We start from the raw sequence: 24735 nt of genomic DNA, 5'->3' as shown, positions 1-24735 counted from the left end.
CACAGCAAATGCTGGGACCATTCATCACTTTGGTGCCTGGGATAATTTTACAATAACCTTGGCAGGCACACTTCTACGAAAGATGATTTTCAGCTGTAGGCCTGAAACCAGATTAGATCTTGTTGTTTAATCACCAGCATAGTCATATTCCCAATGCTCTTAAGTGAAGTTTCTTTGTGCTATGTATTTCTTCATTTCAGCCGTACGCTTTGGATGCATAAAGGGACTGCCTATAAACTCATCTGAGACATTCCAGTATTAATCTTGGATGGAAACAAAAGGGGTAAAATTCATGTGAGGTAATTAGTCAAATTGTAATTGAGTTGAGATTAGAGTTTGTCAAATATTTAAAGTTTCTGCCCTTCATAAAAGGGATAAAGGATGAAAAGTACAGGGTTGGGGTAATCCCAGACAGAATAGATGAGTAACAATGAAGCTTTCAAAAGAAAGTTCACATATGTCTGTATGACAGTGAGATTTATGATTATTCTGAGTTGTTCACTTCAAAGTATCTTTAAGAATGGTCATTGTAAAATAGAACAAGGCAGAGCGAATTTCACGTTGTGAACAAAGAAAAATTATCACTGAAAATCATCCACAAAAGCAAAGTGGAAAAAGGAGCTAAAGTCATTCAGATTTACTCCTGGTTTAAGACTAGTGGCATACTGAGATTTCGAGAAGAGGAAAGTAAAGGTAAAACAGGGGAAAGTTCTTCCTCTATGTTATTTGTCTCTACTTGGTTTCACAATAACATATTGCTACTAATGCCCCATAGTCCAGTGTTCCCTGAGGTTGCTGAAAGCCTCTGATCAGACTCTAATGAGAACCTGATTAGGGCCCATGTCAGTGCACTAGAAGCCCATTTCATGTTGGGTTTCTTTTTAAATCACAGGCTTGAAAAAAGTCTCTGCTGTTTTCAAAAGACATTGAAACACAAGTGTGAGAGATACGCCAACTAGAAACATACGTATTTTCCAAAGGATCGTTTTTGAGTACCACTCTGCAAAGTTTTCACTATGAAATCTATAACCACTAGAAACACGCTAGAAGCTTACTCCCTCTTTTTCAAAGCATTGAGGAAACCATGGCCTATTCTTGCTGAATGTAGGTTGATTTATGCGAGTGAAGACAAATGGTTCTCAGTAAGCAATCATCAAATTCAAAGTGAAACTCTAGAGCTTTGAACCCACATGACCTGAAGCAGAAACCAGTGTTCACACCAACCTTTGCAAGGCAAAATTGCTGAGTTTGGAAGAAATATCAGCCATTCATCTGAATAGCCAGGAAAAAAAATAGTTTCATGAATATCAGCAAAGCAAACTCGTTATTTTTAATTTACGAAATTTATTGCTGCATCGTTTGGCACCCTCCCATCCCTTGAAATAATTACATATTGAAAAAGTTTTGTGACAAATAGACTAATAGACTGATACCCATTTACCTAGGCAACAGGAGCAAAATTTTGAAGAGCACATGTACGCTTGCATTTGCTTACAGGAGTATAACAAGAAGTAAGAAGGAATAAAAATATTTCTTCTCATGCACATATATGGTAACCAAACAATTACTTTCCATGCATGAATTCCATGAGAAACTTTTTTTAAAATTAAGCATGAAGCCACATCTCCAAGTACTGGAAACTCAGTGATCAGTCTGATCCGTGGGAAGTAGGCTGGTCAAATAACATTGATGTTACTTTTCAGTGGAATTAGAAATTTGCTTACAGAGAGGCCGCTGTAGGAGTATCTGTACGGATGTACGTAGGGCTCACCATCCTGATAAGGGGTAGGATTAATTCTTGCTTCTCTAGGTCAGATGTGTTATAGCACCAGGTCTTCTGGGGAAAGTCACTGCCTGCCACTTTCCTGTCTTACTGTTCCTCAGATGCTCCCATTAATCCCGTTAATCCTTCCTCCATTCCAGAAGGCCCTCACCATCCTTGAAGCTGCAGAAATGGCAGCTTCCTATTTTCCTTCTTTCCACCATTCCCCAATTTCCATTGTTGTTTCTTTCCCCTTTGTCTGGGAAAGGCATCATTCAGGATGTCAATGCAGTAACCTCTACTGAGGTGAAGAGCTCATTTGGGCTCAGAATTTTGGTGTGGTTTTTTTTTTTTACAGTTGGAAGGCTGTAATGCATGTCGCTTCACATAGCCAAAAGTTAGTCCTGTGTGAATCATTGCAGAAAAGTAAATGGATTAAAAACAGACCGACTGAGTTTAAAATAGAACAGCTAAAAGGAGTCATCATTGTGTGCAGTCATTTACAAGGGAATGCAGAGATTTCTGTTACACTCTATCCTTTACAATGGCTTGGAAGGACTCTAGAAAACCTTTGCTAATAAAATTTCTGCATGGTACAAAGACTGATGGAGCTATACATATGAAGTGCTCATACAGGGAGCAATCCAGACATTTTGGTAAACCTTGTGCTAGAAAAACCCAGCCATTTTAAGGTGACACCACAAGACTGACAGAATCCTCTTAGTGACTAAATTGAGTCACATGTAGAATCATAGAATTGAATCATAGAATTGTTTAGGTTGGAAAAGACCTTTAAGATCATCGAGTCCAACCGTCAACTCAACACCACCATGCCCACTAAGCCGTGTCCCGAAAGTAAGGGCTCTGCAGACACATTTCCTAACAGGTCACCCTTTTGTCCCTTCTGCCCCTCAACATCACTATACCAAAGTATTAGCATCTTACCACTGTGGGCAGCAGTCCAAAAACAGGAGTGTGGCATAAAAGTAAAAAAATTGTAGAAAAGTAACATGTATCTCTTTAGACCTTGAGTGTGTACTGCCAGGAGCAAGAAGGGAGAAGATGGTTCCTTCCAGCTCTGGCAACACATCAGTGTTATGCACAAGGCTATGGGATGCTGAGTGAATGAAAACGCCATTCAGTCTCCCAAGAATGCTGTTTATTTTCTCGAGAGAGGAAAGAGTGTAAAAAAGTTGGGAGAAACTCTTTCTGTGGAGATCTGTGTTATGAGAAATTTGGGGCCCCTTCCCCTGAAACAAAATTTAGGAAAATGAAATATTTGGAATTTGAAGCCAGATGAAATAAAGTCTGAAATAAGACGCACATTTTTACTGGTGATGATAATTAATTATAGGAGTTGCTTATCAAAGGATGTGCTAGATTTTCCACCACCTGAAATCTTTCAGCAAAGATTGGATATGTTAGTGATTATCTCTTGTTCAGCCAGAGGTTACGGGCAGTGTTATGCAGAAAATCAGATTAGAAACTCATAATGGGCCCTTATGGCCGTAAAGGTACATGAAAGTCAATGGCACAAATTTGCAACAGTTAGTGATTTGGTTCAAGGCTGAAACTTCTAAATGCATATTTCTGTTTTCCATTCTGAATGATGAAATGTCTAATGCGACAGGAGCTGAGTTCTGGCTGCAGTTAGATTGATGCAACCCCGCTCCCTTCAGTGGAACCACAGGATTTGATACGAGGACTTTTCAAACCTGTCTGTTTTGACAGAAGCATTATTGCCACTTAATCAAAAGCTTTTACCTTGAGAAGCTTGTTACCACAAGCATTTATTGTGAGGAGTGGGCATTTTTTTTTCTCTAGGAAAGAAAAAAAAAAAGGAAAGGAGCATTTTAAAATTATAAATGTACCTCACTGGTTTTACTATGCCAAACACAGGAATCTGTATTAAAAGGATATAAATATCTGATTCAGTAATCAAAAATAAGGATCTGATTCCTAATAATCCAGCCCAAATTCACTGGCTAAGGATCCTGATGAGCTTTGAGAAGTGCTTTGTTTGAGAAGGAGTTAAGATACCTCAGTCTCATTCTTTCAAGTTGCTCTCCACCATACCGAGCAGAATCCCACAACTTTACAGGTGGAGCCACATTGCAGCTAGTGACACAGACAGATGACATATTTATTAGCTTGTCAAAGCTTCCTCTGTTTATGGAAGACTCACCCAGCTAAACAAAACAGTCTGCTTCCCATTGGCTAATTGAGCTGGCCCCTGTTGAGAGTCTCAGCAAAGTGCTTGATGAGGCATAAAATGATGATTAATTAATTTACTGCTCAGTTGATCATCAAACTGAGAGGTTTATGATTCTCACAGCGGTCAACACTCTCTCTTCAATGTGCAACAGCATGAGCAGCCTTCACTCTGGCCTGCTGCTGCCTTTGCTATGACCTGAGATATGGTAGCTTAACTCAGGGGAAATGGGGAAAAAATTAAGAGAAAAGTTTCAAAAGGGATGGACTCAGCAGCCTCTTTCAGAGAGGCTTGCGAGTGCCAGAACGCTTCTCACAAAGGGGCTTTTCATATCTCAGCATTAATAAAAGCTACTTTGCTGGACATTATTTTGGTTCAGTGGATTACATAAGACCCCCCCCCAAAAAAAAAGTAACAGTTGCTTCTCTGATAGCATGGCTAAAAGTCAGAATTAAAATTAAGTTATATAGAGACAGGGCTTCACAGTTGCAGGTATAGGTGTGTTAGAAGAGATCAAAATGCTAGTACAAATACTGAGTGGGGTTCTCTTTTTTTATTCCTAGAGCTGAATTTTAGTAATTTAAAACTCCTTAAAAAAAAAAAAAAGAATTATGAAGATTTAACAAGAGGCATTCTGTGTATGGTGGGCAACACATTTAAAAACATTACTCAAAAAGCATGTTTTTGCATTTGTATGCATTTGCAGCTTGTATGCAGCCACCAAAACATTTGCATATGTTTTTGTGTGCAAACTTTTAAATACTTGCACTTATGGTAATTTTCTGACTAACTTTTCTCTGAAATTTTAAAGCCGTGTCGGGTGTTTATTCCCAATGTGAAGACAACTAAATTCTGCTTAGTTACAGTCATTTAATTCCACAATAGTGCTAGGTGAGTGAAAATACATATAAGAAAGTAATTGAATCCCGCTGTCAGACAAGTGTGTTTTATACCAGCCATTTGGTCCAATTTTTCACTTGAGCTAGGTGGCAGGACATACACTTTGGCACAAGGACATGTGTATGCCAATGCATAGACATTTAGAAGTTTCTTTTCTCTCTTTTCTCTTAGACTGTACCAGTCTTACCAGATGTATTGGAAGACACCAGGAACGGTCTTCTAAATATCTGCATGCCTGAGCATCTGAGTGGGAAATAAATGGTTTGTCTGTATAATGGGAAGAGAGCATCAGTTTGCAAATTCAGCTTTTCTCCAGGTATGTATAACCCATTCTTAGATAGGGTTCTGGCTAGGAGAAACCCAGGCAGAAAATGAAGCTGTTTAATATAACTTCAGCCTTTTTCTTTGGCTCAAAAGAACAATGAGAACAATAAGCAAGTGCAAAAAGGAATTGAGTTAGTACAGTCAGTAGATCCTTTGTTTATGAACTATGCTTCTTCTTTGATTTAGCCTTTAGGAAATTTAATCTAGTTTAGAGAAACCAGGGGAAGCAGTCTCTTTTTCTCAGGAAAGTCATGCACAGAAACCTAAGTTTGTATATTTACACAGAATATGCTATAGTGCAGGAAAAGAGCTCAGGAAGAAACAGAGCAGAAAACCAATAAATTCTGATAGACCAATTTAATGACAAGAAAAAAACGGAAGGGAAACAGTGTGGAAGTTAGGTGAAATATCAACATATTCCAAGAACTTGCACCTTCATCAAGGAATGGAAGAAGTCTCACTAAGCAATGCAAATCACTAGGTTACATGGATCTATTTAAATAACACACATTTTCAAATGCAACTATTTAACTTTGGGAAAAGGCATATCAAAAAAAGGGCATAGAGGAGAAACAACTTTCAAAAGATTTAGGAGCAAGAATGGACAAATACTTAGTGTGACCATCTGTGACATGATGTGACAGAGTGGGCTGATGTTGACTCTCGGGTGTATAAATGGACAACAGTCTTTAGGTGTTGGAGGTTTTTACCTCTAAAAATGGGACTATTGACATTGCACAGGTTGTATAAAAAGGAGCTCTGAAAACAAATACCCAAATCATGTTCCAGTCAATGAGATAGATCTACTGTCACCTGATGCAAGCTTTATGCGGATATTTTCAGATTTGTTAAAGTGCTGCTGGAGACTTCTTAGAAGAGTTATTACGGAATTTAGTAACTTGCCCAGGCAAGAATATAAGCAGCAGACAAGGTAGAACGTAACTCTGGCATGGTCAGATATTGATTGTTGGATAGCTATGTTTCTTTTGGGCATCTTTTATTCTACCTTTATATTGCTGCTCTCAGTAAAGAGTAACTGCGTAATGGAAGCTCTGCAACTCTCTCTGAAGTGGACATTTTTGCATAAAAACTTGTCCATCTCTGATCTTTCTGATTTCCGCCCACTGTTCCATGTACTACCACAGTCTAAAATTCATCATTCTGTAACAATGTCTGCTTTCTCTCATACTTCTTTTTACGATCCCCTTCTGAGGGTCGGTATAAAGATACATAGTGCTTCATTTTTATAGCTTCATAAAATGTAATGGCAAAAAAACCATTAGCTAATCTGGTTGACTACCTTTGAAACATGGGCTGTAGAATTTCACCTGGTTATCCTTGCACTGAGCTGAATAATGTGTATTTGACTAAAGCGTATCTTCCAGATGGATATCTAGTTTTGATTTGAAGACATCAAAGGCCACTTCCCTGACAGTTTTGAAAACATCAAAGAGTACTGAACTTGTGGAAGATAAAAGAAAAATGAGCTAATTGCCTGGATGCTAAAGGGAAATTTACAGCAAATATTTTGGTCCTATTCTGGCTTTTAAAAATCTGGCTTACTGGAAAGACTGCAAGCCATTATTACACATGTAAGTAAAATTGGCTTTCTTTTTTTAGATCTAGGCCTCACATGGTAGACAAACTGGTCTTGGGGGGGGCGGGAGGGGGAGAAGAAAAGAAAAATAATGTAATATCTACCATAGTCTACCATCGGCAGTCTTTGTAAAGGACAGACTGAAGCACAAGAAAATGATCTGGGTGACTTTGGATGCAGAATATATCGAACTCTCTTAGTTAAGTTGTAAACTGGGAAAAAATGAAAGGTGAATTGAAGAAAATGGAAAGAGGGAAGGGAAAGAAACGTAGGAGGTCCAATCATAGTTCAGCCATCTCAAAAGGATTTACATTTGCTTTTAAAGATTGCTTCCTCTTCCCTTTACACTCTGTCATAGCAAAATCAAGGTTTAAATAATCTCCTTCTGAGAAGTGTTTTTTTCTGTAACTTTACATCTTTTTCTTTTTTTTTTTTGTATCAAATGTTCTACTTTCCTACTAGTAGAAATGAATAACGTTAAGAACACATTTTCTGATGGACTTAATTACTTAGTAGCATTATAAGGCAGACATTCTACCATGTCAAAAGATTTAAATTATAGCTAAATGAAGCCTTTGTATCTTATTTTTGGCCTTTTTTCAGAGCATTCAGTTTTGTGCTTGGGTAATAAATTAACACCTTTGTGTTCTAGGACTGACGTGTCCCTAAGAATTAACCATCTTCAGTAGCAGCTTCAGCCATCAGCTCTTAGCTGGCATGGACACAGGGACCACCTCATAGCCTGGAAACATTTGATAACCACAATTTTGAGAACAGATTGAATTCACTGTTGAAAGAATTCTCAAGATTGTTGAAAGCAGAATCAAGCATATTTTAAAAAATGAAATAATGGTTCACAGATTGAGAAGGTGTAGCACTTCAAACAGAATGAGAAGACTTTCCTAACAGCGTGGCTGAGAAGAGTGTAAGATAGTTTTCTTAAACACTTATCTCATAGATTGACCCTGATGAACTATTACTTACCATAGCAGTTACAAAATAATTTAAAATGAATGAAGACTTTACTTGGTTTTGCCCCAGCACTTATGAGATTTTATCTTCATGGAATGTGACTATTGCTCAGCAAAGAAAGATTCGTGACACTCTAATAGTTCACCATAATGGTCCAGGGAGAGTTAACATTAATTACAAACATCCTTCGGCTAATCACATTCTTCTGGCAGTAGGTTCAGCCATGGACCGTGGACAGCTCCTGGAAGAACAAACTCCCTCCTGACCTTTCCCAGGCTCTGTTTCTACTCCAGAGCCACGTGGGCACGGCAAAACCACAAAATTTTGTCAGGTAGCTTTAACAAGTGGTGGATTTGCCATTGAACATCCTCTCCGAACGTACCATTTAGTGGGTTGAAAAAAATCTTCCTTATTCACGGAACTGAACTGCTTATACTTTAAGTTAACCTCTTATTAATTGGTCTGTTAAAGCTGGTACTGGAAGAAGTGGCAGAGAAGTAAAAGCAGCAAATACACAGTTCAGCCCAGCTTGGGAAACACTGTGTTTAAATCCACAAGGACAGAGCATGCATACTGTCGGGAAGGAACGAGTAGGATGGATGGAATGAGGCTAGAAGGGAAATGTGTTATTACTATTATAAATAACTAAGCTTATGCAGATCTGGAGAAAAACCCTTTTGAATAGAGGTGATCCTGCATAGTACTTACCAAACAAAAATTATTTGTCATATATTCATGAAGTGGCCTGCTGAATCTGGCACATTCCTTTTTCTTCCTATAGTTGCATTGAATCAGTAAGAAATCATTACATGAAACTAAAATCAAGGCATGCAAAGGGTGATGTAAAATCAAACAGAAGTGTAAAAAACTATTAATTGAAGTAGATTTTAGGTCATCAGCTGATATGTCTACTTGCTCAAAGCATTTCTTTCTGCATGGATTTTCCCCATCTTCTTATTCACTTCCAGTAAGATTATCAGAATAGGGATGATGTTGGAAGACCACTACAAGACTATTTCATCAATTTCTTTCCCTATTTTTGTTAAACAATATGAGTCCTTGGACCAGGACTCCATTTAGAAAGGTACAATGCAGCACAAAACTTTGTTTCAGCAGCCATAAAAACCCGATATACTCTAGGTAAAATATAACAGTAGATCTTCCCAGCCATGAATGCAGAGCTTGTTTCATATGGAAATGTTTGCTTTAACTGATGAGCACCTTGTTGTGACAGATCAAGACTGTTACCTAACAGTTAAAATGCTTGACAGCTTTTCATTATATTGTCCTGATGATCCATTTGCCATTTCAAGCAGATTTGTTTGTTTCTCCTGTAGTTCCATGGCTACTTAGTTACTTGGCTCCTATGCTTTTTTATTTTTCCTTTTTTTTTCTTTTCTTTTCTTTCTTTTTTGGGTAGGATGACAGTCCAGTTTCCCAAGCAGAAAATCACAAATCTTTGGTTTTTATACAAACATATTGTTGTTGTCAGTGTTTGAATACACTAAGATGCATTTATTGTCAGCAACAGAAGAAAGCATCAAAAATATATATCTAATTATGTTTAGTTTCAAGAAACCAGGAAGTTTCCTCACACAACCAGAATAAGAATTAGATATGTGTAGCTCTGAAAAAAATACCTCTATTTTCTAACATCAGATTAAAAACCTTTCACTTTGAAGATAAGTTAGTTCCTCGTACCTTAACGTGCCCTCAAGCTTAAATTTTGCTGTGGATTTTTGTTTTTCTTCATTTCACACTTTCTTCATTTGTTTTAGCCACAATTAAAGCTAAAACTATTGCAATTTTGATAAAGTCATTGTCTTTGGGAAGTGTCTTGGGTGGCATTTACCAAAACTAGACATCTATATTTGTCATGTTGTAAATTACTATAAACTTTAAAACAATTGCTGTGAATTCAGTTAGATACTGGGTTAGATTGCTGAGTTTTTTAGCAAAGAAGACACAGAAACTATGAAGGTTTTACATTTACAAGGTATTACATTTAAGCTTAATACTTGCGTGTAATACTTTTTTTCACCATAAATGCTTACACACTGTCATTTGGCTTTTCTATGATCCATTGAAACAGAAAAAAAAGCCTGAATGATCTTGATTAAAATAAATCAGGGACAAATTTTTTTCTCAGCTTCAAATTCATTTTTATCTGCATATACTTTGAGCAAACAATCACCATAAGTTTCAGGAGAGTGAGTAGGGATTGAGAGTTAGAACTGCATGGAGCAGAGCTTGTCTATGCTCTGCTATCAGGGGCCCTGATACTTTTATAAAAATAAGTCTTAAAAGGCCTATCAAAGCCAATGAAACAAGAAAACAAATAACACTGTAAATTGAAAAGAGTAAGTGTAGGGTTTAATGAACACTTATTGACCAATAACCTGCAACTAATGTAATGATAGGTTTTTACTTTGGCTATTCATAGCTCTAAAAGGCAGTCATTTGAAGCTGTACAGACAATAGGGTGAAGTGATGGTTAACAGAAATGCATTTTATTAAAAGCTGAATTAAATAAGAGTAAATTGGAAGTAGATGGAAAAGCCTGCTTAGTTTAATATACACTTGGCTGTTTGTATTGTTCAGTCTTGATGGTCTTTTAGCATGTAACATGGGGAGGTCAAAATCTGTGGGGGTTTTTTTTGCCATTGCCAGCATTTCTACCAGAAACTGCAATTTTAACTTGATACTTCTTACAAATAACGTGTAAGCTAGCAATGCCTTTTAATGAGTAAGCAGCTGACCTTCTAAAGCCATACAATAACAAGGATTGTACATTGCAAGGTGTACGCTCTATGTGGGTCTAATTTGGACAATCTGTGTTTACACTGGGTACTATCTCACCATGGATAGCACACTTTTTGTTTTAAATAAGAGGTAGGTAGAACTCATAGTTTCCTGACATCTATATCAGAATATAAAGGAATCTTCGGTAGCTTAATTTCTGCCAGAATTAAGGGGAGCTTAGAATCTCAAGATGTAGCCATAGGAAAGATCTATTAGGCCACATAATCCAAGCATGGCTTTTCTAAGATTATGTAAACCACTGATCACAAACACAAGACATACTACACATTTACCAGATCAAATTGCATTGTTTTTAACTATTAAGGTAATAAACTTGATTCAGATGCTGTAGAGCTGAATAATTCTCCATTAATAATTTGTAATCTCATTTAGATGTACAAGACATGAAGAAAACCAGGTGTCCTATGTGTTACCAGGTATCTCAGTATCACATGTGGTATAAGAAAATAAACACCTGGAGACAGCAATGCAATAGTACTCTGATGATGGAGCCGCATGTTGAAACAACTGGTATTTTTAATGCACTTTAACTCATTTCAGTGAACTTTAAGTAAAATGCTCATTTCTCAGAAGTAAAAGCCAAAAGCTGAAGAAAGCGATGTCATACAATCAGCTATTTAAATTAGTAACAAATAGTGTTTGGGAGTGAGGCCCAGATCCAGAAAAAGAATTTTGTCCCCAAAGCGAGTCTGGCCAATGAATGGAATACACAGCCTCGAGTAACACTTTGGGGATTTCACCCTACCGAAAGAGAGGCCTTTTTTTCCCTCTTATTTATTTCCTGTGCACATTATTGCTGCGTGGAGTGTCTGTGTGAGCCTGCCGGGTGTCTGTGGCTGACACACGAACCATCCCTGGCCCTACAGGGCTCTGGTGTACTGGGAAGGGAATAGTCCGGAGGGTGTTTTCCCCCTCAGCTTGCAAAACTGTAGTATGGAAAGCAGCTTGGGTTTCTCAGATCGTATAAAGTTTGCCTTTGCTGTGTGAAAGAGGAGTTAGGCATCTCTAATGAATTCAACAAAGCAGGAATGCAAGCCTGTGTTGAATATGTAGAGGCAGAGTGCCTCAGCCTGCCAACGGGAAAGTCAAGTTATAACTTATCGGCAGCAGAACAATGGATTTGGGCACCTTACTGTGGACTCCTGGGACTTGTGGTTTGGAACTTGCTCTCTTGATGAATAAGTAAATCCGTCTCACTCCTCACTAACACTGAAACAACAACAAAAAAGGTATAGGACAGGCAAAGCCCTGCTCTGCATTCTCTTGTTATTAGGGTTACTCTAAGGATTCACAGACAACTGTTAACGTATGTTCACATAGCACAGCAGGCTATAGCAAAGAGCACTTTTTCACACCAATCGTCATGTCCTCTCGAGGATATTTAAAAATATTAGAAGACTTAGGATTTGGGTGCACCGTCATTCTGACAGCAAGATTTGTAGCTGTGACTTCACTTTGGAGTAGGCAATGAACACCTGAACCACATCTGCTCAGGGGAGGTGCTCGGAGAATCACAGCCCAAGCCAGAATTCCTGGGGCATGTCACCACTGCAGCTGTGTTCGAAGAGACGATCACCAGTTTATCTACCCCTACTATAGCTGCAGTAGCTTGTTTGCATTTTCTGAGAGTGAAGAATGAGGCAGGATTTCAGAAGCACTTAAAGAGGTTGCCTCCCAGTACCCGCTTACGCTATGAAGGAGGAAAGGAGAAATGCTTCTGAAATTCCCATAAAGCACTTGTCTGCTCTTTGGAATTTTATCCATGGAAACCAGAAATGTGTAAAGAAACTGTTTCCAAACTGTGGTAAATAATTCCATTTTTTAAAATACACCAATGTTTTAATAAATTTATTATTTGTCTTTTTTCCCCAGCACATACAATAGAGCACAGCTTAGCTAACAAAACAATGCAGTAATGCTATATTTGTGCATTTTTAATTCAGTACTGGTTTTCATCTAAAAGTTGCTTAGTATAAATCCTGGGGGGGAGGGAGAAGAAGAAACAATCATTTAATCACTTAAAAATGGGCCATTCTTCATCCTTAATACAATAATGCAAAAATTAAGAATCAAAATATATTTTAAGCTATATAATCACATGAACAAAAATTAATTGACATAGTTAACCAAAGAAATGTTACATTTTGTATGAAGGCTATATTTGGTGAAGAAACAGCATGTTTTGAAGGACAAATCATCAAACGAGAATGCATCTTTCTTTGGGAAAAGAAAAAAGAAAAGAAAGAAAATAGAGTAACACAAACCAAGAGGGAATTCAGTTCAAATCATGTTCTATGCATTCTGATTCAAAGTATTCTGAAAGTTGGCAATCTCTTTCATTAAGTCTATCCCTTTTCACTACCTGCTGTTTTAGGTACAGTTCCCCTAAAAAGTGGGAAAGCAGAGCCCTACCCAGATTGTTCCTCCTTGTAACGCAGTCGGTCACAGGGAACAGGGCAGGCACTACAAATCTAAGGACTAGCATGACAAATACACTGCTTTTTGTCCAGAGCACAACGCAGGACATCTGCAGGACTTCGGAGCATTGAGTCCCATTTAATCACCCCTGGGGCTGGCTAACTTCAAGCTCCAGGGTGTAGTATAATTCAAGATTCATTGGGTCAGGAACGAGAATCTCACGTGTCCTCTTTCCAGAGAAGTATTTTGTCCAGTAGGTTAGTCATTCATTTTTATCCTCCAGCCCAGCTAATGTTGATTTGTCTCTGCAAACATAACTTCTACTGGCATGACGACAGAACATTTACCCCAGCAAACCCTATAAATGAATAATTATGGATTTTAGTGGAGAAATCCATATTGTGAGCTGAAAAATGCTTGGGCAGACACTGGCAGTAAAAACATGCCAATGAGCTGACTGTTGTCCTGTTGCACAGCAGGAGATGACTGCCGCTTCTACACCTGTAAAACCTTCTGTGAATGAGCTCTTTTATATGCCTAAGCATATAAGGAGATTCTGGGAAGTGATTTCTGATATATCACACCCAAGAGAAGAGTGGGTTATCCCTCAGTTATTTATAGTCCAATGTCCTGCATTACAGGTTCTCTATTCAGTATCCAGTATAACCGACTTCTGATGCAGGGGAAGGTGGAAAGAAATTTCCATGAATAACTCTCCTCCTCAAAAACTAAATTCTATTAAGGAGAGAAATAGTTTCCCGGCCCCACAGGTAAAGCAGAGAAAAGCCATTATAAATCTACTCAGGCCCTGAGACTGATCTTGTCCCTAAAGCTTATCCTGCATTCTTCTTTCCAAACATGTTCAGCTGTAATTTGGCCAACTGCTCCAGACTCCTCTCTTGCCTTGGTGTCTGTAAGTAGCTGGTTTTAGCAGCTCCTCAGATAACATGCTAGCACTTGGGATCTTGTTCTTAGGCACCTATTTCTCCATCTTTAGCCAGATCAGGAATGCAGGGAGCTGGATTTCACAAGCCTGCCCGGTAGCTAGATATTGGGCATCCCTGGTGTCATGATACATAGACTCCTTATCATTCTAGCCCAATGTGCCCCTCAGAGCAATTCCCAAGGTGATGGAGCTTGGAATAATTCCCCTCAGAGCCACATCCAGTAGACATAACTAACTTCTAAAGCAGGAAGCTGGGGGAAATGTAATAACCTTTTAATGAAATAGTCTTTTTTATGCACATACTGCTTTCTTGGGGTGTTTTCCTGTAGTGTAATCTTATTTGACAGTAATCCTTACACTGACAAAGAGAGCTTTCGAGAAAAAGAAAGAACAAACAACTTTTAAAATTGAATAAGTGAAGATATAAACGCCACAGGGAAATTAAAACTCAAGGTGAGCTTCAAGGCGCTAGGAGGTGGAGGGAAGGGAAGCAGAGAGCAACGGCAGTGATTGAAGAAGGGAAACCGAAAGGAATCACAGGGCACAGACTTCCACACAAGCTTCTCCACGAGGATCTGCAAAGCAGGTGTCAGCCTGTCCCCTCCACAGCAATATAAAACCATGAGTGCTTTTCTATAGCTTGCCCTTTAAATGTTCAAAAGGGTAAAAATCTGACATCTTGATGCCATTTCTATATGTGCAGATGGTGGTAGTGCATGAAATGTAGGTTTTACTAGGATTTTAAGCCGGTATTAGTACTAGTATTTTAAACATTAAACTGTGGTTTGTAAAGGTTTAACTTCATTTTAACATAAACAGTGGAGTTATGTGTGCCTGTGAATATACAGCTGTTCTGTTTTGTCCACCTGGTCACAAAGGAGTCAGTCCAACACCATCCTCACTTGGGCAAAACTTCCACAAGAGATTTATTCACAATAATTCATAGATAATTTTACAATACTGTTACCCAACATGTGCATTTATTATTCAGGATAATAAAAAGAGCAATGAAATGTATTCAAGATAAAGTTTATTGTAATTCTTAAAATGCTGAGGGACTGTTTCATTTCTAAAAATTCCTCTCATGCCTTTATTGCTTAATAACTGCAGCCAAAAATTGATTTCCACCACAGACTGGTGTTGCCAAAGCATCATTGTACCATAAACCCTAAAACCTTTCTTACCATTAAGAGTATGCCTCTCTTAGAAATGTATATGAAAAAAAAAAAAAAATTAGCTTTGCAGTGTACTCCAGAGATCTCTAAAGACCATAATACAAAGCTATGGTAATACATAATGAAGCAAACCTGCAGATCAGGGAGGCTATTAATGGAGAACACCCTAGTAATGCTTCTTTGTCTTGTTTTCCAAAGAGAGTTCTACCATAAATGCCTTCAAAGAACAAATCTAATGAAATGTAACGTACAGAGAGAGGCACTTAGATAGCCCAAACCAAGCCACTTAGAACTTCATAGGTCAGCTCTGTCTTAAATTCCACCAGGGAATTAAGCAACAATGGGTACAGATTTCTGCACTATACTCACTGTTTGCATCTTCTTTTCAGAAAAAGAGAGCAGCAGTTTCATCATGTTGAATATTATTAAGGTGCAACCTTATAAAAAAATGCAATCAAAATAGGGATATTGATCACAGGTTTCTCCAAAACAAGCTTTACTCGTGGTCCCAACTGAGGAAGATTAATTTCTACACCAGTGACTCTTCTGCTCCTCTGATGTCACAGTCTGACAATCAATATTTTACTCTTCTGAAGGGGTAGGAACATTTCATTTTTAAAGCAGATATGAAGTATCTTTCTGATGTGTAAATATCTGTAGCGATTTTGGGGTATAATTTGACTTTTAAAAATAATTTTCCAAAAAAATCTTGTGTGTATATGTATATGTGTGTGTCTATGAATATATTTCAAGTTTAAAAGGATAGAAGAAGAATAAGACGTATTCTATTTTATAAATAAAACCCACATTTTGGTACAAGCTAGGCTAAAATAATGTGCTCTGTATCGTGTATTCTGTGTGTGTATTCTGTACATTTATTACTTACCTATTATTTATTATTATTTTTGAAATCTGTGTTTTTTCCTTACTCTCTTAAAAATGAAAGCGTTTTCTTAACTGAGGATGATATGGAAAAAAAATTGGCCTTGCTTGTGATACCAGGATTATCCATAAGAACTGAGCTTAGCCTTTTTCTGTATGTGAATTCTGCTTAAATTAAGAAAGTGACACCTCCCTAACAAGGGAAGTTCAGATTCTGTTTTCTGTAGGTACCCACCAGAGGGAGACAAAGAGACTTACTGTAAGAACTGACCGGCACAACTCTCGGACAGCAAAAATGCAGAGCGGGTGAAAAATTTCTCAAACATTTAAATAGTCATACAAGCATTAATGTGCAAAGCACCCTACATCTATTGGAATTATTGTTTTTCTACACACTTTAAAAACATTACGAAACTTTATATATCCTTTGCGCACAAATATTTACACTTATGCCTGTGTACAGCTACATGGGTATATACATACGAAAGTATAGCTCTTGACATATATGTTTGCCTCCCGCAAACACTTCAGAAAGTAAGGTAAGTAGCAAGAGCGTTTGGTAAATCAGAAAACCCACATGAGTACTGCTGAATATGGAGACGGGGTTCTTAATTGCAGTTATGCAGCTTGACAGTCTGATTCTAACTTTTAGGTATGCACAATTAACTAACAGCAGGATCATCCCATCCTCCAGCCAGTCTGGTCAGCTGCCCAGAGATGCTAAATCAGAGGGGTGGTGTGCCGGGAGCACTTTCCAACACGGTTTCTCTTTCATTGGTTGTTAGCTACTCGCATTCAAGGCAGACGATAACCAGCGTTGGTTTTTCTCAGTAACGATCAAAACAGCTTGGGACAGGGCTGGGTAACCATTCTGGCACGTTGGGAGGGTTTCGTGTCAGATATTCAATGTTGACAAAACCCAAGCTTCATATCAATGAACAAGAGGTCTAAGTAATAATCAGAAAAGACAAGGATATGGGTGGAATGCTAGAAAAGGATTATTATTGCTTGGGACTGGAAATCTAATGCAGAAAGCAGCCTCAAGATGCATCACAAAAGCTAATATAGACACTGTCAGAGTTTTTACGTGGCAGGACAAAAATCATGGTACAGTATTTGCAGCAAAACTGAGCAGAATTCAGTTTTTCTAATAACTAATCCTGGAAATTAGTCACAAGGGTATCCTTGTCATTTTGTTTTAGAGGTCTATTAAATATGTTGAGCTGATTACTTGGGTAGACATTGGTTCTTATTAAGTGACTGAAAATGTCAAGTCAAAGAGAAGTAGACTGACCCATTTGTGAATTATGATGAGGCTGGCATCCAAAAGACTTTGGAAAGGAATAATTATGAAACGTCTGTCATTTCATCATAACAGTCTGTCTTCAATCAAAGCATGTTGTAAATAGAAGTGTTCAGAAATTATCAAAGGAAACAAAGTTTTGTCAAAAAATGCTACTTCATCCAGTCTGAAGTCTTTCATTTAAAACATCTTGGGTTCAATGAGGTTTTAGCAAACTCAAGGCAGAGTTCAAAGAGAACCCTGCCTGGATTCCTGCAGAGTCTGCCTGGGCTACGGACATTGGAAACAGCCACTACAGGTCAGATCAAAACCAAATTAAAAAGAAACTTCCAGTGAACTTGGAATCCCAGTTTTGGGCCAGCTTTGCTTATGAGGTATTTTTACTGCTATTTAAAAAAGAAAACTTTGTATCTAGCAGCTACAGCTCAGGAGGGTGTTTTTTTATAGAATAGATTTTTATCTTCAAGAAGAGCCACATAAACTATTTAAAGTTAGAAGAATGTGATTAAAAACGCACATTGTTCTTCCACTATAATCTCTAAAGAGGGTCTGAAATTGAAAAAAAAATTAGCCTACAACTGGCTTTCTAGGAATATATGCATTATATATATATACACATATATATATATAAAGTTAGTAGGGATACAGATGCCTCACAGCACTTCATTTGCTATATTTGGTGACTTTTGAAAACAAATTACAGACATAGTGTTCATTATCAAAATGTAAAGTGAAAAAATAAATTCACGCACACCTAAAATATGAGTAAAGTAATTTTACTTAAATATGTCCAGGGTCAGTGTCTATTCAAAAGATAATTTTGCATATCTCAGTTCATTTAGAATGACTTCCGGTATCTCTTGCTACCATTTATAAAGTGGTTTAAAATTGTAATATATATGGACTATGTATATAACATACATAAATATGCATATTTAAGTATCCAAATTACTAGGGAGATTTTCAGAAATACAGAGCACTTGGTGGTGATAATATTAAAATATGCAGAGAATACCATTACAAATATTTTGGGTTTTTTTCACCAAAGTAACTAGCAAACATAACAAGCAAAAAATATTTACATATCTTGTTTGTATGTTCCCTGCCTCAGATCATGATGGCATAGCACATACATGTTAGCATGTGAAAAGAGACAGTAGACCAACTGAAGGGTACGCACCCCGCGCGGCAAATGTTTTAGCATTATCATCTTGTGCAAGATATTTAACACAACACTGTCTTTAAAGCTCATAAAAGATTTCAAATAATTTCTGAAATCCAGAATTGTTTCTGAGCCCTTCTGTCTGTACTAAAAATAAGAAAACTGGTGTGTTTCTTATCAACTTATTTGAAAGAAGAATCCTATTGAAAACTAAACTCATTTCAGTTACATGCTGAAGTGATTGTGCTAAAGGGTCTTACTGTATAAATGGAGCACACAAGCCAAAAACAATACAAACGTTTAGCTGCTGGCTTTAGCCAGTCTCTTTCAGTGCAAATCATAATTGCTTTAGGACCTTCTGAATCCACTTTTGAATTCAAAGCTTCAGACAAATAATTGGATTTCCTGAAAACATGCTGAGCTATGTTGCTCTCCCTGTCTTGCTTTATGTCCTCAGGGCTCCAGTCTCTGCTTTATATCAAGCTGCACCTAGTAGGCTAATTGGAGGGATGGGTAGATCACTCTGCATTAACATGTCCATCTGTATTAAATAAAATCTCCTCAACAGTCTTTATCATCTTCAACAGAATTATCACTTCAGAGCTGAAGAAACAGGAAATCAAGTAAAAATGGCTGTGTAATTTACCAATGGCTCGGGTGCCGTAGCCCTGTAGACCTATGATCCAAGCCAATTATATTCTAGCTGACTTATTTTTACAGTACTTTGACATTGTATACGCACTTCATGTGTCTCACTGACTGCAGGGCAGCTCTAAATATGCTCTGGGCTATCTGCCTAGACATTTCTTGCTCTAGGTAAAGTACAGTTGAAATACCATTTGAGTTTGATCTGCGAGGCTTGCAAATATGTAATATCAAAGATTAAGCCCTTCAGTTTCCCAGTATTGTGACAGGTGTACAAAAGACATCATATTAACAAATGAGGTGTTGCTTTTTTATTGTTGTTATTTAACATTAGTAGCATGTAATAAGCTTGTGACCTTTTTTTTTCCCCACATGTGCAGAAAAGGAATAGTCAAGCTAGAGTGGCTGCTGAGACAAAAACCCATCCACTGCCTGTGAAATCTCTGGGGTCAGGTTTGCACTAAGAGATCTCCTGGCATAGTTGTGTTTGTTCAGAGTCTGAAAAATTCACACCTTCTTGCTGACCTTACTGTGTTGGAAAACACTAAAACCCAGCACTGTGAGGACACAATATCGCTCTAAGGGAGGTTTGGATGGCTTCACTTAAGACATTCAAGGAAATGGCATAACAGCATCGACAGAAATTCTCTTCTTGTGTCTCAGCACCAATTTGATGGTACTTTTCACCCCTTAGCACGCTACTTGCATTCTCCTTTGCTACTGCTACCACCTTTACCTCTTTTCTCTCTTTGCTGTCCCAAGCATAGCAGAAGATGGAGACACCTGTCTAGTCTTCACAGTAAGGAACTATCTTCTGCAATCTCTGTCTGTTCGCTTGATGGGGTTTGACTTACAATTCTGATTCTTTGAGGACTTTTTTTTTTTATGAGTTTTTTTTTTTAACAGTTGCTGTGTTCTTGGATTCTATTATTTTGTACTTACTGCCAGCAGAAGCCATTCTGGGTAGCTGAAGTAGAGAGGTTGCTAATACTGTAAAGAAGCATGCATTAAAATATTACTGTGCAGAAGCTTACCTACCTGACCATCTTTTCCATTTTATTGCTCTTCTGGTTTGGGTCTGCATGAGTTTAAGATTATTTTTGTCTCTTATGGTTTGTACCTTTACATGATACATCAAAAGAGCCGTACTGGTTAAGACCAGAGGATTAGTGCCAGAATCCTGTCTTCTGGCAGCGGCCAGGAGGAGGAGAAGGGGTATTGCCACCTGCTTCGTATGAGACAGCAGACATCAGCAAACCACCAGTCACTTCAGGGTTTACCCTCTGCTCTAGGGCAAATCTGAAGAGATTTATCAGCCTAGTCCCCGTACTGACCCTTTTGAACTCCACAAATTGCTTCTCTCCATGTTGAAAACTGACCATATATTCCCCCTTTCTGTCATGTCTCTTAGCCAGTTTTTACCTGTGGAAAGACTTTCTTTATTCTGCTAAGGCTACTCAGTTTCCTTCACATCTTGCCTGATTCAGGGCTTCCTCCTCTGAGAGCAGATCCTCAGCAAGTTTGTTTTCTTTTGGCACTGTGGAGGATCCTCGCTCTTGGTTTGGCACAGCTGGGGTATTGTTACAGCCTCTGCCAATTATGGATGGATCTTATTACTGAGGTTAAGTTCTAACCCACCCATCCCCACCATCATTTGAAGATGTGTAGTAGTTTTGACAAACCTTAATGGCCATTCCAGATGCCCATTTATTGTGGAGTGACCCACAAACTATCACATTACAGACGGTCACAAAAACATACCCACCATCTGTGGTGATGTTTGAGTTTTCTGTGCAACTCTTGACATATAAACCAGGAATTCAGTTATGTCTGGTAATAGAAAAGTTGGCCAAAGCTGGAACTAAATCTGAATATTAAATAGAATATAGCATCTTCCATCTTTAACAGCTTATACTTTTTTTTCAGAAACCAAATTTAGCCTGATGAAGAAACCCTCTGAGAACAATGTAGCTGTAACCATTATGGATCAGACTGCAGTTTCATATGTAATTATTCCACTTATGTCCAGATAAGAGATAATAAGATGAAGCTGTGAAAAGCTACATCTCAGTCACAACACAGGATGGTAGGCTTACAGGATAATGCAGGTAGGAAGGGACTTCAGGAGAGCTCTAGGCCAACCTCCTGCTCAAAGCAGGGTCAGCTATGAGGTCAAATTCTGTTGCTCAAGGCTTTACCTGGTCCTGAAAACCTTGAAATTCTGAAGCATTAGGCTTGCACACCCTTTGCTTGACTGAACCTCTCCTGTTTCAACTTACACCTTTGGCTTTCATCCTCCCACCATGCACCACTGAGAAGAGTCTGGCTTTATCTCCTCAAAAATCAACTCTTAGGTGCTAGAGCTGGAGCTGGCATTGGGTCCCCTCAAAGCCATCGCTTCCCCAAACTGAACAAACCCTGTTGCCTCAGCCTCTCCTTAAAGGGTAAGTGCTCCAACCTTTGACTATCTTGGTGGTCCCCATGTTGTACCTGCTTCATTTGATCAAGATTTTTATTTTCTGAGCCCAAAACTAGACTTAGTATTCTAGATGGTGCAAATGATTGCTAAGTGAAGAGGAAAAAATAACTTCCCTTGGCCTGCTGGCTATAGTCCTGTTACTATGACCCAGGATACAGATGGATAGATATATAGATAATGGCGCAGGATAGCGGAGATGTCTGAGCTATGACCATGAAGGCTTGGTCCTTCATGGCATGAACACTTTAGGACAGGGAAATCACTGCTTAGCTTTTTCAGAAACAAGAGTGTGACCAAACAGTGGCTGTAAGTTTCAACCAGTGGAACCAATTCAGTCTGTAGAGATCTCCAGATTACTCACTTTGATGAGTCCCTTGTGGGATAAAAGACATTCCCTGTGCAAACAGGAGTTAAAGGTTGATTGTGACTAGCATCCAAAGCCAGAAGCAGTCAAACACAACCTGACTTGACAGGGTATGTGCTTAACTTTGAATATTGCCAGCCTGGTTAATGTGGAATTCTCTTCAGAAAAGTGAATCAGCAATAAGGTCCCTCTATGCCTGTTTTCTCCTGGATCAGATTTTCCTCCTCATGGGATTTCTATTGAAAGAAAACAGGTAAGGGCACTGTGCTAGATTCCATCTACAAACTGAGGTCCACCTGCTTGAGCAGCTGAAGTGACCTGACATACAGAACAGGTTTGGTAGGTGAGACTGTGTGGCTGCTCAAAATATGACCAGACATCCTTCACAAGATGCCAGTGGTAACTGACGGATTGGCAGCATTCCTTATGGAAGTATTTGGTTTTACTCTGGAGTGTGGCTAGGTTAAGGCAAAACCTTATACCCAAGACCCTACCTCCAGAATCTTGGATGATGTTTAAGTTTTCATTTTATAAATTGTTTTTAAACCTCATACTTTGATGGTAAGGATGGAAATGCAAGCATTTTCTTGAGACTGCAAACATGTTACAAGGCTGCAGCCAGGAAGAAACCCACAAACCTCATGCCTGTGTTGGAACAAATCAAGCCTAAGTGACACTTAGGGAGGAGGCTGCTTGGTTTAGGGAAGAGACTGGATTTTCCTCATTGGTGTGACATGGAAGGCCACAGGGCTCTACTTTTCTGCTTTCTCATGACCTTGTGTAAATTACCATTTCATGACCGTTCTAGTCAGAGGGCAGTTAACTGCTTTGTCAGGAGAAAGATGAGTTTCTCCTAGCTTTTCAGAAAAAAGTTGTTGGCTTTGCATCAGAATAAACATGTTGCAGAGTTCAGATCCCTGCAGCCAGTTATTATTTAAGCAATAAAATCTTTACAGCCTTTTGGAATCAAGCCTTATAGTTTTTGTGGGAAAGGAAGAAGTTGTATTATTTTCCTTCTTGCTATTTCATTTATATCACAGAAATGGAATGTCTTTCACAGTTGATTGTATGTACTTTTGTAATTCATAGATGTAAAGCCAAAAGGCCCCCGTGATTTGTAAACGTTCTGTAGCCAAGCCTCTCTCAAGACTCTTCCAAAACTGACTAGTACACCATTCCGGCCAGAAACCAATACTTGGATAGCTCTGCTTAAATCCCTCTGCCAGTCACCTGATAGAAAACATGCCTGTACTGCTGAAGTAAGGAGGAGCCACCTTTGTTTTCCTAACAGGAATGTATTTTATAAACCTTTCTTTAAAGTCTTTACAAAGGCCTTTTTTAATCTAATGCCTTTTGGGTGTTGAGACTAACCATAGGTATGTCGGTCACCACTTTTTGCTTTCAACAAGAGGATAGCAAGAGGAATGTTAGAAAATATAGTTGCCATTGAAAGGACAGACCCTATACCTGAAGGAGAATGTCTTGAGACCTGGATATATTGCCTAAAATGGAGTAGTAATATCTCAATCTATTGTGTTCTTCCAAAGATGGAGAAGGGAGGTAACCTTGGGACATGCATGCAGGAAAGCTTTTCAATTCTTTAACCTGTGTGAAAAATGGGTAACAAGCACGGTCATTAGAAGTTGAAACTAAACAAATTGAAGTTAAAGTCCTTTTTTTTTTTTTTTTATAGTAAAGATAACTAATTGCTTGAGGAGCCCTCCTCAATCTGTAGTGGTACTCAATTACTTAAAGTCTCTAAAGCATGCTCCCAGAACCCTGGCCGCCATTCAGTAATTGCAGTAGTAGATCCAACCGTATAAGAGCTCATGGTCTAATAAAAGGTGGTGGTAGCTATGTTATTCTATGATTCAAACTATATCAGCGGAAACAGAGGGGTAGCGGGGATTCTGAAAGTCATGACATTTTAAGGTCTTCAGAATTATTTTTCTCCTTTACTAGGCTGTTAGATGCTTTTAGCAATATTTACCTTGTCACATTGCTGTTTCACTGTTAGCACAGGGTGCGAGAAAGCTTGTTATAGGAGCCTAGTTTGAGACCTTGTGCTCCTCAGGGAGGGGAAACACACGCGCACACATACACACACACACATTAGTTTAGACAGGAGAATTTGTGATTTTTCATATATTAATTCTTCAGCAGAGATCATAGATGAACTGGAAGATTTACTTTGCTTAATGCATATATATTAAAGCTACAGTTGAACCGGTCATCATTGCCAGGTTTAAATATTTGATTAACAACTCTTAACAGTATATTTTTTCCTTAGTGTAGACTCCTAACAGTACTGAGCAGGAATAAGGTAAGGATTCAGCTGGTTGAATTTTCCTAACATCTGGTTATTTTTCAGGAGTAAATATATGTATATTTTTAAGCTTAAAATACTTAATGAAATGCCTTCAAATTAACTCAATTTTTCTTTCTGTTTAAAGTGCAAATATTTATTTGAATCCTACAAAGTACTTTTGAAGAACACAGACGCAGATCTCAGACATTTGAGTAACAAGTAGTCGATCACGTGATCATTACAAGTATTTCAAGAATATATATTTTATATGTATCTGTTTTTAAGTATGTGAACAATGTTTTATTCTTGATTTCCTGCAAAAATGTCTTTGCTTACTTGTGATACAATGAGAAAAGCATATGCATTTTTTTATGACTAGGTGTTTTACACTCATCTTTTCTTTTCCTTAAGGCTTTCGATGATTTAAGTTATGTCAAACCAAAGTTTTACTGTGGGTCTGAAG

Source organism: Buteo buteo, chromosome 3 (assembly GCF_964188355.1).
Source record: "Buteo buteo chromosome 3, bButBut1.hap1.1, whole genome shotgun sequence".
In the NCBI taxonomy this organism is placed as follows: domain Eukaryota; kingdom Metazoa; phylum Chordata; class Aves; order Accipitriformes; family Accipitridae; genus Buteo; species Buteo buteo.
Note: the sequence above shows the minus strand (reverse complement) of the source record.